This window comes from Nicotiana tabacum, chromosome 17 (assembly GCF_000715075.1).
Source record: "Nicotiana tabacum cultivar K326 chromosome 17, ASM71507v2, whole genome shotgun sequence".
Taxonomy (NCBI): Eukaryota; Viridiplantae; Streptophyta; class Magnoliopsida; order Solanales; family Solanaceae; genus Nicotiana; species Nicotiana tabacum.
Genome location: NC_134096.1, coordinates 143639922 through 143651815, shown reverse-complemented (window position 1 = coordinate 143651815; position 11894 = coordinate 143639922).

Sequence of the window (11894 nt, the reverse complement as noted above, 5' to 3'; positions counted from 1 at the left end):
CCTGTACAATTTAACAGTGGATATACAAATAACAGTAATGAAGAACTAGACAAGAATTATCGGGAGGGAAAAATACGAGATAAAGAACTACAACAGGATGATAACTGGAACAACCAATATACTATAAATCAACAGGAACACGAATACTGTAAAGAAAAAATGCACGGCATCACCCTTCGTGCTTTTATTCTCAATCTCACCAGAAAATCAATAGAAACGGCATGTCATCACCCTTCGTGCATTAACTCTCACATCATGGCACGACATCACCCTACGTGCTTTTACAATCATAATATGGCACGGCATCACCCTTCGTGCATTAACACTCATAATATGGCACGGAATCACCCTTCGTGCATTAATACTCACAATATGGCACGACATCACCCTTCGTGCATTAACACTCTCCCTTACCATAATACAATGAATAAATAATAACATGGAGATAGAATAACAAGTACAAACTTTACTTCAACATTTGGTTCCACAATATTAATCTCAACTTTGAAATAAATACTCAATTATCACCAAAAAATCCGTAAACATGATAAGAACGGTCAATTTAACAACACTAGTATAAATACGTAGCAATTAGGCATAGGAAAGAGACAATATAAGAAAAATGGGGGAAACAGGGAAAACAGGCAAATTGGCAGCGCAAAAGTACTCGTCACCTCACATATACGGCGCTCACATAAATTTCACGTAGCAAATAATCTGAGGTTCTTAATTCCCTCAAGTAAGGGTTAGACACAACACTTACCTCACTTTGAAGGCCATTTAATTCTCAATCACAGTTTTTCCTCTAGAATTCACATCCAAACCACTCGTATCTATTCAAAAATGACTCAATAATATCAAATATTGCTAAAGGAATCAATTATATTGCATAAATTAAATTTTCCAAATTTTCCTCTAAAAAGTCAAAAAATCAACCTCTGGCCCGCTTGGTTAAAACCCGAGGTTCGGACCAAAATCCATTTACTCATTCACTCCCGAGCCCGGATATATAATTGATTTTGGAATGCGACCTCAAATTGAGGTCTAAATCCCCAAATTTTCGAAATTCCTAGTTTCTACCCAAACCCCTAATTCTACCATGAAAACTCTAGATTTTAGGTTGATAATTCATAAAATGTAATGGGTAATTGAAAGAAAATATTTTAGAATCACATACCAACACTTTGGGGGAATAAAACAACTCTTAAAAATCGCCTCTAGTCTATTTGGTTTTTGAGAAAATGAAATAGATGGCCAATTCCCGTTTTTGGATTATGTTAAGTGCTGGGCGACAGTGTGCATCGCGTTTGCGAGGCCACTGTCGCATTCACGAAGAGTGTTGGCTGCCAAGCCTTCGCGTTTGCGAGACCATGCTCGCGTTCGCGATGGTTTCCCCCCTCGCCTTCGCCTTCGCGATACCCTGCTCGCGTTCGCGATGAAGGATCAGTGACTCTCCCCCAGGTATGCCTAACACTACGCGTTCGCGAGCAGCTGGTCACGGTCGCGAAGTGTAACGCCCCCATCGCTTCGCGTTCGCGACCAAGCCTTCATGTTCGGGAAGAAGAAAATTCCAGCTGACCAGTTTACTCTTCGCGTTCACGAGAGGACCTTCGCGAACGTGAAGAAGGATATGCCAGAACACCAGAATCTGCAGAAAACCAGATTTTCCAAAGTCCAAAACATCCCGTGGCCTATCCGAAACTCACCCGAGCCATCGGGATTCCAAACCAAACATACACACAAGTCTAAAAACATCATACGAACTTGCTCGCGCGATCAAATCGCCAAAATAACACCTAGAACGATAAATTTAGTACCAAAACAAATGCAATTCTCAAGAACACTTTAAAATTCCTATCTTCTCAACTGGACGTCCGAATCACGTCAAATCAACTTCGTTTCTCACCAAATTTCACAGACAGGTCTTAAATATCATAATGAACCCGTATCGGGCTGCGAAACCAAAATACGAACCCGGTACCAACAATGCCCGACATCAATCAATTCTTAAAAATAATTAATTTTCAGACTTTTAAATTTTTATTAAAAATTTATAACTCGAGCTAGGGACCTCCGAGTTCGATTCTGGACATACTCCCAGGTCCCATAATTCGATACGGATCCACCGGGATCATCAAAACACGGATCCGGGCCCGTTTACCAAAAATATTGATCGAAGCCAACTAAAATTAACTTTTAAGGCAAAAATTCTTATTTTCATCAATTTTCAACATAAAAGCTTTCCGAAAATATGCCCGGACTATGCACGCAAATCGAGGAGGGTAGATTTTTAAGGCTTAAGAACACAGATTTGAGTTCTAAAATATAAGATGACCTTTTGGGTCATCACATTCTCCACCTCTAAAACAATCGTTCGTCCTCGAACGGACATAGAAAAGTACATGGGCTGGTGAAAAGGTTGGGATATCTACTCCGCATATGGGACTCGAACTCCCAAGTAGCTGCCTCAATAGGCTGACCTCTCCACTGCACTCGAACTGAAGGGTAACTCTTTGATGTCAACTGGCGAACTTGCCGGACCAGAATAGCCACCGGCTCCTCCTCGTAAGTCAAATCTTTGTCCAGTTAGACAGAGCCGAAATCTAACACAAGGGACGGATCGCCGTGAAACTTTTGAAGCATGGACACATGGAATACCAGATGAACAACTGCTAAACTAGGTGGCAACGCAAGCCTGTAAGCCACCTCTCCCACTTTCTCTAGAATCTCAAAAGGTCCGATATACCTAGGGCTCAACTTGCCCTACTTTCCGAACCCCATTACACCCTCCATGGGTGATACCCGAAGCAGCACTCTTTCCCCGACCATTAATGCAACATCACGAACTCTGTGATCGGCATAACTCTTCTGCCTGGACTGAGCTGTGCGAAATCGATCCTGAATAATCTTGACCTTATCCAAAGCATCCTGTACTAAGTCTGTACCCAACAACCGAGCCTCCCCGGGCTCGAACCACCCAACTGGTGACCGGCACCGGCTACCATATAATGCCTCACAGGGAGCCATCTGAATACTCGACTGGTAGCTGTTGTTGTAGGAGAATCTGCAAGGGGAAAGAACCGATCCCACGATCCTACGAAGTCTATAACACATGCGCGGAGCATATCCTCCAAGATCTGAATAGTGCGCTCGGACTGCCCGTCCGTTTGAGGATGAAATGTTATGCTCAACTCAATCCGCATACCCAACTCACATTGTACTGCCCTCCAGAAGTGTGAGGTGAACTGCGTACCTCAATCAGAAATGATAGACACGGGCACACCATGAAGACGAACGATCTCGCGGATGTAAATCTTACCAACCGCTCTGAAGAATTGGTAACTACCATAAGAATGAAATGCGCTAACTTAGTCAGCCTGTCCACAATGACCCAAACGGCTCGAACTTCCTCTGAGTCCGTGGGAGTCCAACAACGAAATCCATAGTGATACGCTCCCACTTTCACTCAGGAATCACTATCTTCTGAAGCAAACCACCAGGTCTCTGATGCTCGTACTTGACTTGCTGACAATTTAGACACCGAGCTACATATGCAACTATATCCTTCTTCATCCTTCTCCACCAATAATACTACCGCAAGTCCTGATACATATTGGTGGCGCCCGGGTGAATAGAATACCGGGAACTGTGAGCCTTCTCTAGAATCAACTCACGAAGTCCATCCATATTAGGCACACAAATACGACCCTGCATCCTCAAAACTCTGTCATCTCCAACAGCAACCTGCTTGGCACCACCGTGCCGCATTGTGTCTCTAAGGACAAGCAAATGAGGATCGTGATCCTGCCGATCTCTGATGTACTCAAACAAAGAAGACCGAGCAACTGTACAAGCTAGAACAAGGCTGGGCTCAGAAATATCCAACCTCGCGAACTGGTTGGCCAAGGTCTGAACATCTAATGCAAGCGGTCTCTCACCAACTGGAATATATGCAAGGCTACCCATACTAGCTGATTTTCTACTCAAAGTATCGGCCACCACATTGGCCTTCCCGGGATGATACAATATGGTGATATCATAGTCTTTCAATAGCTCCAACAACCTTCTCGGCCTCAAATTGAGTTCCTTCTGCTTGAACAAATACTGCAAGCTCCGATGATCCGTGAATACCTCACATGGCACGCCGTAAAGATAGTGCCTCCAAATCTTCAACGCGTGAACAATGGCTGCCAGCTCTAGATCATGAATAGAGTAATTCTTCTCGTAACCGCGAAGCATATGCAATAACCTTGCCACCCTGCATCAATACCGCACCTAGACCAATACGGGATGCATCACAATATACTGTATAAGATCCTAAACCAGTGGGTAACACCAATACAGGTACCGTAGTCAAAGCCGTCTTGAGCTTCTGGAAGCTCGCCTCACACTCGTCTGACCACCTGAACAGGGCACCCTTCTGGGTCAATCTGTTCAACGGGGTTGCTATAGATAAAAACCCCTCCACAAATCGACGGTAATAACCTGCCAATGCCAAGAAACTACAGATCTCTGTTGCTGAGGTGGGTCTAGGCCAGTTCTGAACTGCCTCAATATTCCTAGTATCCACTTGAATACCCTCTACTGATTCAACGTGACCCAAGAAAGTAACTGAACTCAACCAAAACTTGCATTTTTAGAACTTAACATATAATTGGATGTCTCTCAGAGTTTGAAGAATGATCTAAAGGTGCTTCTCATGCTACTCTCGGTTGTGGGAGTAAACCAAGATATCATCAATAAACACAATCACAAAGGAATCCAAATAGGGTTTGAACACCCGATTCATCAAATCCATGAATGCTGCTGGGACATTGGTCGGCCTAAATGACATCACTAGAAACTCATAATGCCCATACCGAGTCCGAAAAGCTGCCTTAGGAACATCGGATGCCCTAATCCTCAACTGATGGTAGCCAGATCTCAAATCAATCTTTGAAAACAACTTGGCACCCTGAAGCTGATCAAATAAATAATAAATCCTCGGCAATGGATACTTGTTCTTGATGGTGACTTTGTTCAACTGCCGATAATCTATACACATCCTCATCGATCCATATTTCTTCTTCACAAACAACACGGGTGCACCCCTGGGCGAGACACTAGGTCTAGTGAAGCCCTTATCGAGCAAATCTTATAACTGTTCTTTCAACTCTGGCGGGGCCATGCGGTATGGCGAAATGGAAATGGGCTGAGTGCCCGGAGCCAAGTCAATGCAGAAATCAATATCCCTGTCGGGTGGCATCCCCGCCAGGTCTGCAGGAAACACCTCTGGAAACTCATGAACAACCGGCACTGAATCCATGGAAGGAACCTCCGCACTAGAATCGCGTACATAAGCCAAATAAGCTAGATACCCCCTCTCGACCATATGCCGAGCCTTCACATAAGAGATAACCCTGTTGGTAGAATGGCCAATAGTCCCTCTCCACTCTAATCGAGACAACCCCTGCAAGGCCAAGGTCACCGTCTTGGCGTGACAATCTAATATAGCACGATAAGGTGACAGCCAATCCATACCCAGCATGACATCAAAATCAACCATATCGAGAAGTAGAAGGTCTAAACGAGTCTCAAGACTCCCAATGGTGACCACACATGAATGATAAACACGATCTACAATAATAACATCTCCCACTGGTGTGGACACATACACAGGAGCACTCAAAGAATCATGGGGCACAACCAAATAGGAAGCAAAATAGGATGACACATAGGAGTAAGTAGACCCCGAATCAAATAGAACTGAAGCATCTCTACTGAAAACTGAAACAGTACCTGTGATAACAACGTCAAATGACTCGGCCTCAGGCTTAGCTTAGAAAGCATAACACCGGGACTGGGCGCCCTCACCCTGAACTACATCCCTAGGACGACCTCTAACTGGTTGGTCTCTACCTCTAACTGCCTGACCTTCGCCTCTAACAGTCTGACCTCTACCTATGGCTGCCTGACCCCTGCCTCTGGCTGGCTGAGCAGATGGTGCAGTAACTGGTGCCAGAACCATGGCACGAGAACTCTGATATTGTGAGCTGCCCGTTGCCCGAGGGCAAAAATCTAGCAATGTGCCTCGGATCACCACAAGTATAACATAACCTCGGCTGCTATGCCTTCTGACCCTAAAACTGACCTTGTCGACCTAAATAACCACCCTGATAGCTCTGGAGTGAAGGTGCACTAATAGGAGCTGATGGTGCACTGTAGGCTAGCTGGTCGGAATAAGTCATATGAGGACCACGACCACCTGAGGCACCGTGGGATGCCTGGAGTGCTGAATGAAACGGCCTAGGAGGATGGCCTCTACCAAAAGTACCCCTGCCTCTAGATGGGGCACCACTGAACTCACCGAAATAATGAGGTCTTTTGTCAGACCCCTGACCTCCTTGAGTAAGAACCATCTCGACTCCTCTGGAGATATTAGCAGCCACCTGAAAAGAAATCTCACTCCCAGTCTTCTTAGCCATCTGCAATCTGATAGGCTGAGCAAGTCCTTCAATAAACCTCCTCACCCTCTCTCTCTCGGTGGGAAGCAGAAGAATAGCATGACGGGCCAAATCCACAAAACGGGTCTCATACTGAGTAACAGTCATACTGCCCTGCTGGATACGCTCAAACTGACGGCGATGCTTCTCTCTCATTGTGATCGGCAGAAACTTCTCTATATAGAGCTGAGAGAACTGGTCCCAAGTAAGAGCAGGCGACCCAGCTGGTCTGGTCAACAAATAATCTCTCCACCATTTCTTGGCGGAACCAGTCATCTGAAATGCAGCAAAGTCGACCCCATTGGTCTCCACTATACCCATGTTCCGTAGAACCTCGTAACAACTGTCAAGATACTCCTGGGGATCCTCTGAAGTAGCACCACTGAAGCGAACAGGAAAGAGCTTGGTAAACATGTCCAATCTCCACAAAGCCTCAGAAGACATAGCTAACCCATCACCGGCCTGTGGCGCAATAACCAGCTGAATTACTCCGACTAGATGAGCTGCTGGAGCCTGATACTGGGGAGCTATCTGCTCCGGAGCGGGAGTAGTGGGAGTCTGGGCCCCTCCTCCAGCCTGAGAGACTGCTGATGCCATAGGAAATGCGCTAGTCTGGGCCACACTCTCCATAAGGCCCACCAAACGGACCAAAGCGTCCTGAAGTACTGGGGTGGCAATGAACCCCTCCGGAACCTGAGCTGGTCCGGCAGGAATAGTCTAGGCTGGAACCTCCTCATCAAGCTCTATCTAAGGCTCCACTGCTGGGGTTGCTGCTCGGACTCTGGGCTGAGCCTTGCCCCTACCTCGGCCACTGGCACGGCCTCGACCTCGACCTCTGCTCCGCGTAGGAGCTGCCACTGGAGGTTTTGGCTGCTGCTCAGTTGAGGAAGCGGTACGTGTTCTCGCCATCTGCGAGAGAATAAGAGTAGAAGAGTTCAATCAGTATTGAGAAAACAACATCGCATGGCAGAGGAGAATATAAGTGAAATTTGTTCCTAAACTTCATAGCCTCTGGAAGATAAGCACAGACGTCTCCGTACCGATCCTACAGACTCTACTAAGCTTGCTCGTGAATCGTGAGACCTAGGCAACCTAGGGCTCTGATACCAACTTGTCACGACCCGAAATTTCCACCGTCGGGACCGTGATTGCGCCTAATATTTCACTTGCTAGGCAAGCCAACATTAGAGAATCATTAAAGCAAATCCTTATTTCCATTCAGTAAATAACAATAATTAGCTAAGATAAAAAATAATAAGTGCGAAATAATATAAAAACTACATTAATTACTACCACCCGAATCTGAAGTCACAATTCACGATCATTCTAAAATTTACTACAAGTAATAGTCTGAAAGAAATATACTGTTTGAATGAAAGAAACAGTAGAACAAAAAAGATAGACCGGGACTTCAAGGTCTGTGAACGCCGACAGATCTATCTTGAGTCTCCGGATAGCGGTCCAATAGCAAAAATCTCGATCAACCCGAGTCGGTACCAAAATCTGCACGGAAAGTGCAGAGTGCAGTATCAGTACAACCGACCCCATGTACTGGTAAGTGTCGAGCCTAACCTCGACGAAGTAGTGACGAGGCTAAGGCAAGGCACCTACAAATCAACCTGTACAATTTAACAGTGTATATACAAACAAAAGTAATGAAGAATTAGACAAGAATTATCGGTAGGGGAAAACATGCTGGGGGAAATACGAGATAATGAACTACAATAGGATGATAACTGGAACAACCAATATACTGTGAATCAACAGGAACACGAATACAATAAAGAAAAAATGCACCGCATCACCCTTCAAGCTTTTACTCTCAATCTCACCATAAAATCAATAAAAACGGCACGACATCACCCTTCGTGCATTAACTCTCATATCATGGCATGACATCACCCTTCGTGCTTTTAAACTCACAATATGGCACGGAATCACCCTTCGTGCATTAACACTCACAATATGGCATGGCATCACCCTTCGTGCATTAACACTTACAATATGGTACGGCATCACCCTTCGTGCATTAACACTCTCCCTTACCATAATGCAATGAATAAATAAGAACATGGAGATAGAATAACAAGTACAAACTTTACTTCAACATTTGGTTCCACAATATCAATATCAACTTTGAAATAAAGACTCAATTATCGCCAGAAAATCCGTAAACATGATAGGACGATCAATTTAACAACACTAGTATAAACACGTAGTAATTAGGCATAGGAAAGAGACAATATAAGAAAAATGGGGGAAACAGGGAATACAGGTAAATTGGCAGCGCATAACTACTCGTCACCTCACATATACGGCGCTCACATGAATTTCACATAGCAAAATAATCTAAGGTTCCTAATTCCCTCAAGTCAGGGTTAGACACAACACTTACCTAGCTCCGAAAGCCACTTAATTCTCAATCACAGCTTTTCCTCTAGAATTCACCTCCAAACCACTCATATCTATTCAAAAATGACTCAATAAAATCAAATATTGCTAAGGAATCAATTATATTGCATAAATTAAATTTCCCAAATTTTTCTCAAGTCGAAAAATCGACCCCGGGCTTGCTTGGTCAAAACTCGAGGTTCGGACCAAAATCTATTTACCCATTCACCCCCGAGTCTGGATATATAATTGATTTTGGAATCCGACCACAAATTGAGGTCTAAATTCCCAAATTTCCGAAATTCCTAGTTTCTATCCAAACCCCTAATTCTATCATGAAAACTCTAGATTTTAGGTTAATAATTCATAAAATATAATGGGTAATTGAAAGAAAATAGTTTAGAATCACTTACCAATACTTTGGGGAAGAAAACAACTCTTGAAAATAGCCTCTAGTCCGTTTGGTTTTTGAGAAAATGAAATAAATGGCCAATTCCCATTTTTGGATTCTGTTAAGTGCTGGGCGACAGTGTGCATCGCATTTGCAAGGCCACTGTCGCGTTCGCGAAGAGTGTTGGCTGCCAAGCCATCGCGTTCATGAAGAGTGTTGGCTGCCAAGCCTTCGCGTTCGCGATGGTCTCCCCTCCTGATGGTTACCCCCTGGCCTTCGCGTTCGCGAGACCATGCTCGCGTTCGCGATGAAGGATCACTGACTCTCCCCAAAGTATGCCTAACATTACGCGTTCGCTTAACGTCCCCATCGCTTCGCGTTCGTACCAAACCTTCACGTTCGCGAAGAAGAAAATTCCAGCTGACCAGTTTACTCTTCGTGTTCCCAAGAGGACCTTCGCGAATGCAAAGAAGGATATGCCAGAACACCAGAATCTGCAGAAAACCAGATTTTCCAAAGTCCAAAACATCCCGTGGCCTATCAGAAACTCACCCGAGCCCTCGGGGCTCCAAACCAAACATGCACAAAAGTCTAAAAACATCATACGAACTTGCTCGCCCAATCAAATTTTCAAAATAACACCTAGAACTACGAATTTAGCACCAAATCAAATGAAATTCTCAAGAACACTTTAAAATTTCTATCTTCTCAAGTGGACGTCCGAATCACGTCAAATCAACTATCTTTCTCACCAAATTTCACAGACAAGTCTTAAATATCATAATGAACTTGTATCGGGCTCCGGAACCAAAATACAGACCCGGTACCAATAATGCCCAACATCAATCAATTCTTAAAAATAATTAATTTTCAGACTTTTAAATTTTTATTAAAAATTCATAACTCAAGCTAGGGACCTCCGAATTTGATTCCGGGTATACTCCCAGGTCCCATAATTCGATACGGACCCACCAGGACCGTCAAAATACGAATCCGGGCCCGTTTACCAAATATATTGACCGAAGTCAACTAAAATCAACTTTTAAGGCAAAAATTCTTATTTTCATCAATTTTCAACATAAAGGCTTTCCGAAAACATGTCCGGACTATGCACGCAAATCGAGAAGGGTAAAAATGAGATTTTTAAGGCTTAAGAGCGCAGATTCGAGTTCTAAAACATAAGATGACCTTTTGGGTCATCATAGAGACCTAATCATCCCTCCAAACTGAAATGGTTCAAGTGACATTGTATGCCTAATAAATTCATTAACCCCTTCTATAAATTCCTCCATCAAAAACTAACGATTAGGATAATTTTTACTATACATCCAACTACGATATTCCATATACACAGAGAGCAAATAAATTGAATATTATATTAATTGAGTATTCAAATTAATTTATAATTTAAGTTACATAATAAACTTTAGTAATAATATTGTTCTAACCCTATCATTAATCATAATTAGACTCGCTAGAACAATGAATTAGTCAAGCCATTCAATTAGACTAATTCAATTAGACTAACACAATTAGATTAATTGATATTGTCGTTATAAAAATTTATACCTTAAATTAATTTATACATTAAATAATTTAAATGCATAAATTTGAGTTCTATTAAGAACCATAAGTTCATAATTTAAGGTAGTTCATAATTTATACCTTACATTAATTTATACATTAAATAATTTAAATGCATTAATTTGAGTTCTATACCTTAATTCTAAATCTAATATAGTTCAAACCAAAAACCCTAAAAAAATTATAATTTTAGGTAGTTCAAATCTAAATCTAAATCTAATGTAGTTCAAAAACCCTATTTAGTCACATAAATCCTAAATAGACAAAACCCTTAAAATATTGCATAAAATTATATTTCGAAAATTAAAAATTAAAAAGCTAATAAGGTAGATTACTAACCTTGAAAGAGAATGATAGTGGTGGTGGTGCCGAGGAGGGGAATGGCAGTGGTGGTGGTGGCGGCTATGTTGTTGTTGCTACAACTTCAGTATTAATATATCACTACATCTTATAGAACTATACTCTTTATTTTTAAATATGTTATAGTAAGTTTTAATCGAATATAATTGAATTTTCAATTGATCCACTAATGAAGTATCCGAGCAAAGTACTAGTAAGGTGATCGAGAATGAAACATTCAAGACTTGTGTGTGTGTGTGTGTGTGTGTGTGTGTGTGTGTGTGTGTGTGTGTGTATATATATATATATATATATATATATATATATATATATATATATATATATGTATGTATGTGTGTGTGTGTATGTGTGTTGTGAAATATATGTAGATTGTAAATAACAATAACTTAACAATAATACTGACCGAAATCGGTCGGTAAATTAATAATATTTCTAAAAAAAAAATTTTGTTATGGAAAAAACCAATTGACCTTGGGCGGGAAAAAATAAATTAAAATTTTCGACCGATTTCGGTCGGTATACTTGAAATTTTTTAATTAAACTTTTTTAATTAAAATCCTAACCAGGTCTTGGTCAAAGATTAACCAATTTCCGACCGATATTGATCAGAATTTTTATATGTGTCAGATGTAGCAATGTTTATTTGTTATGGGACCACTTTTGGTGGTCGGTATTTTTGTGTGAAA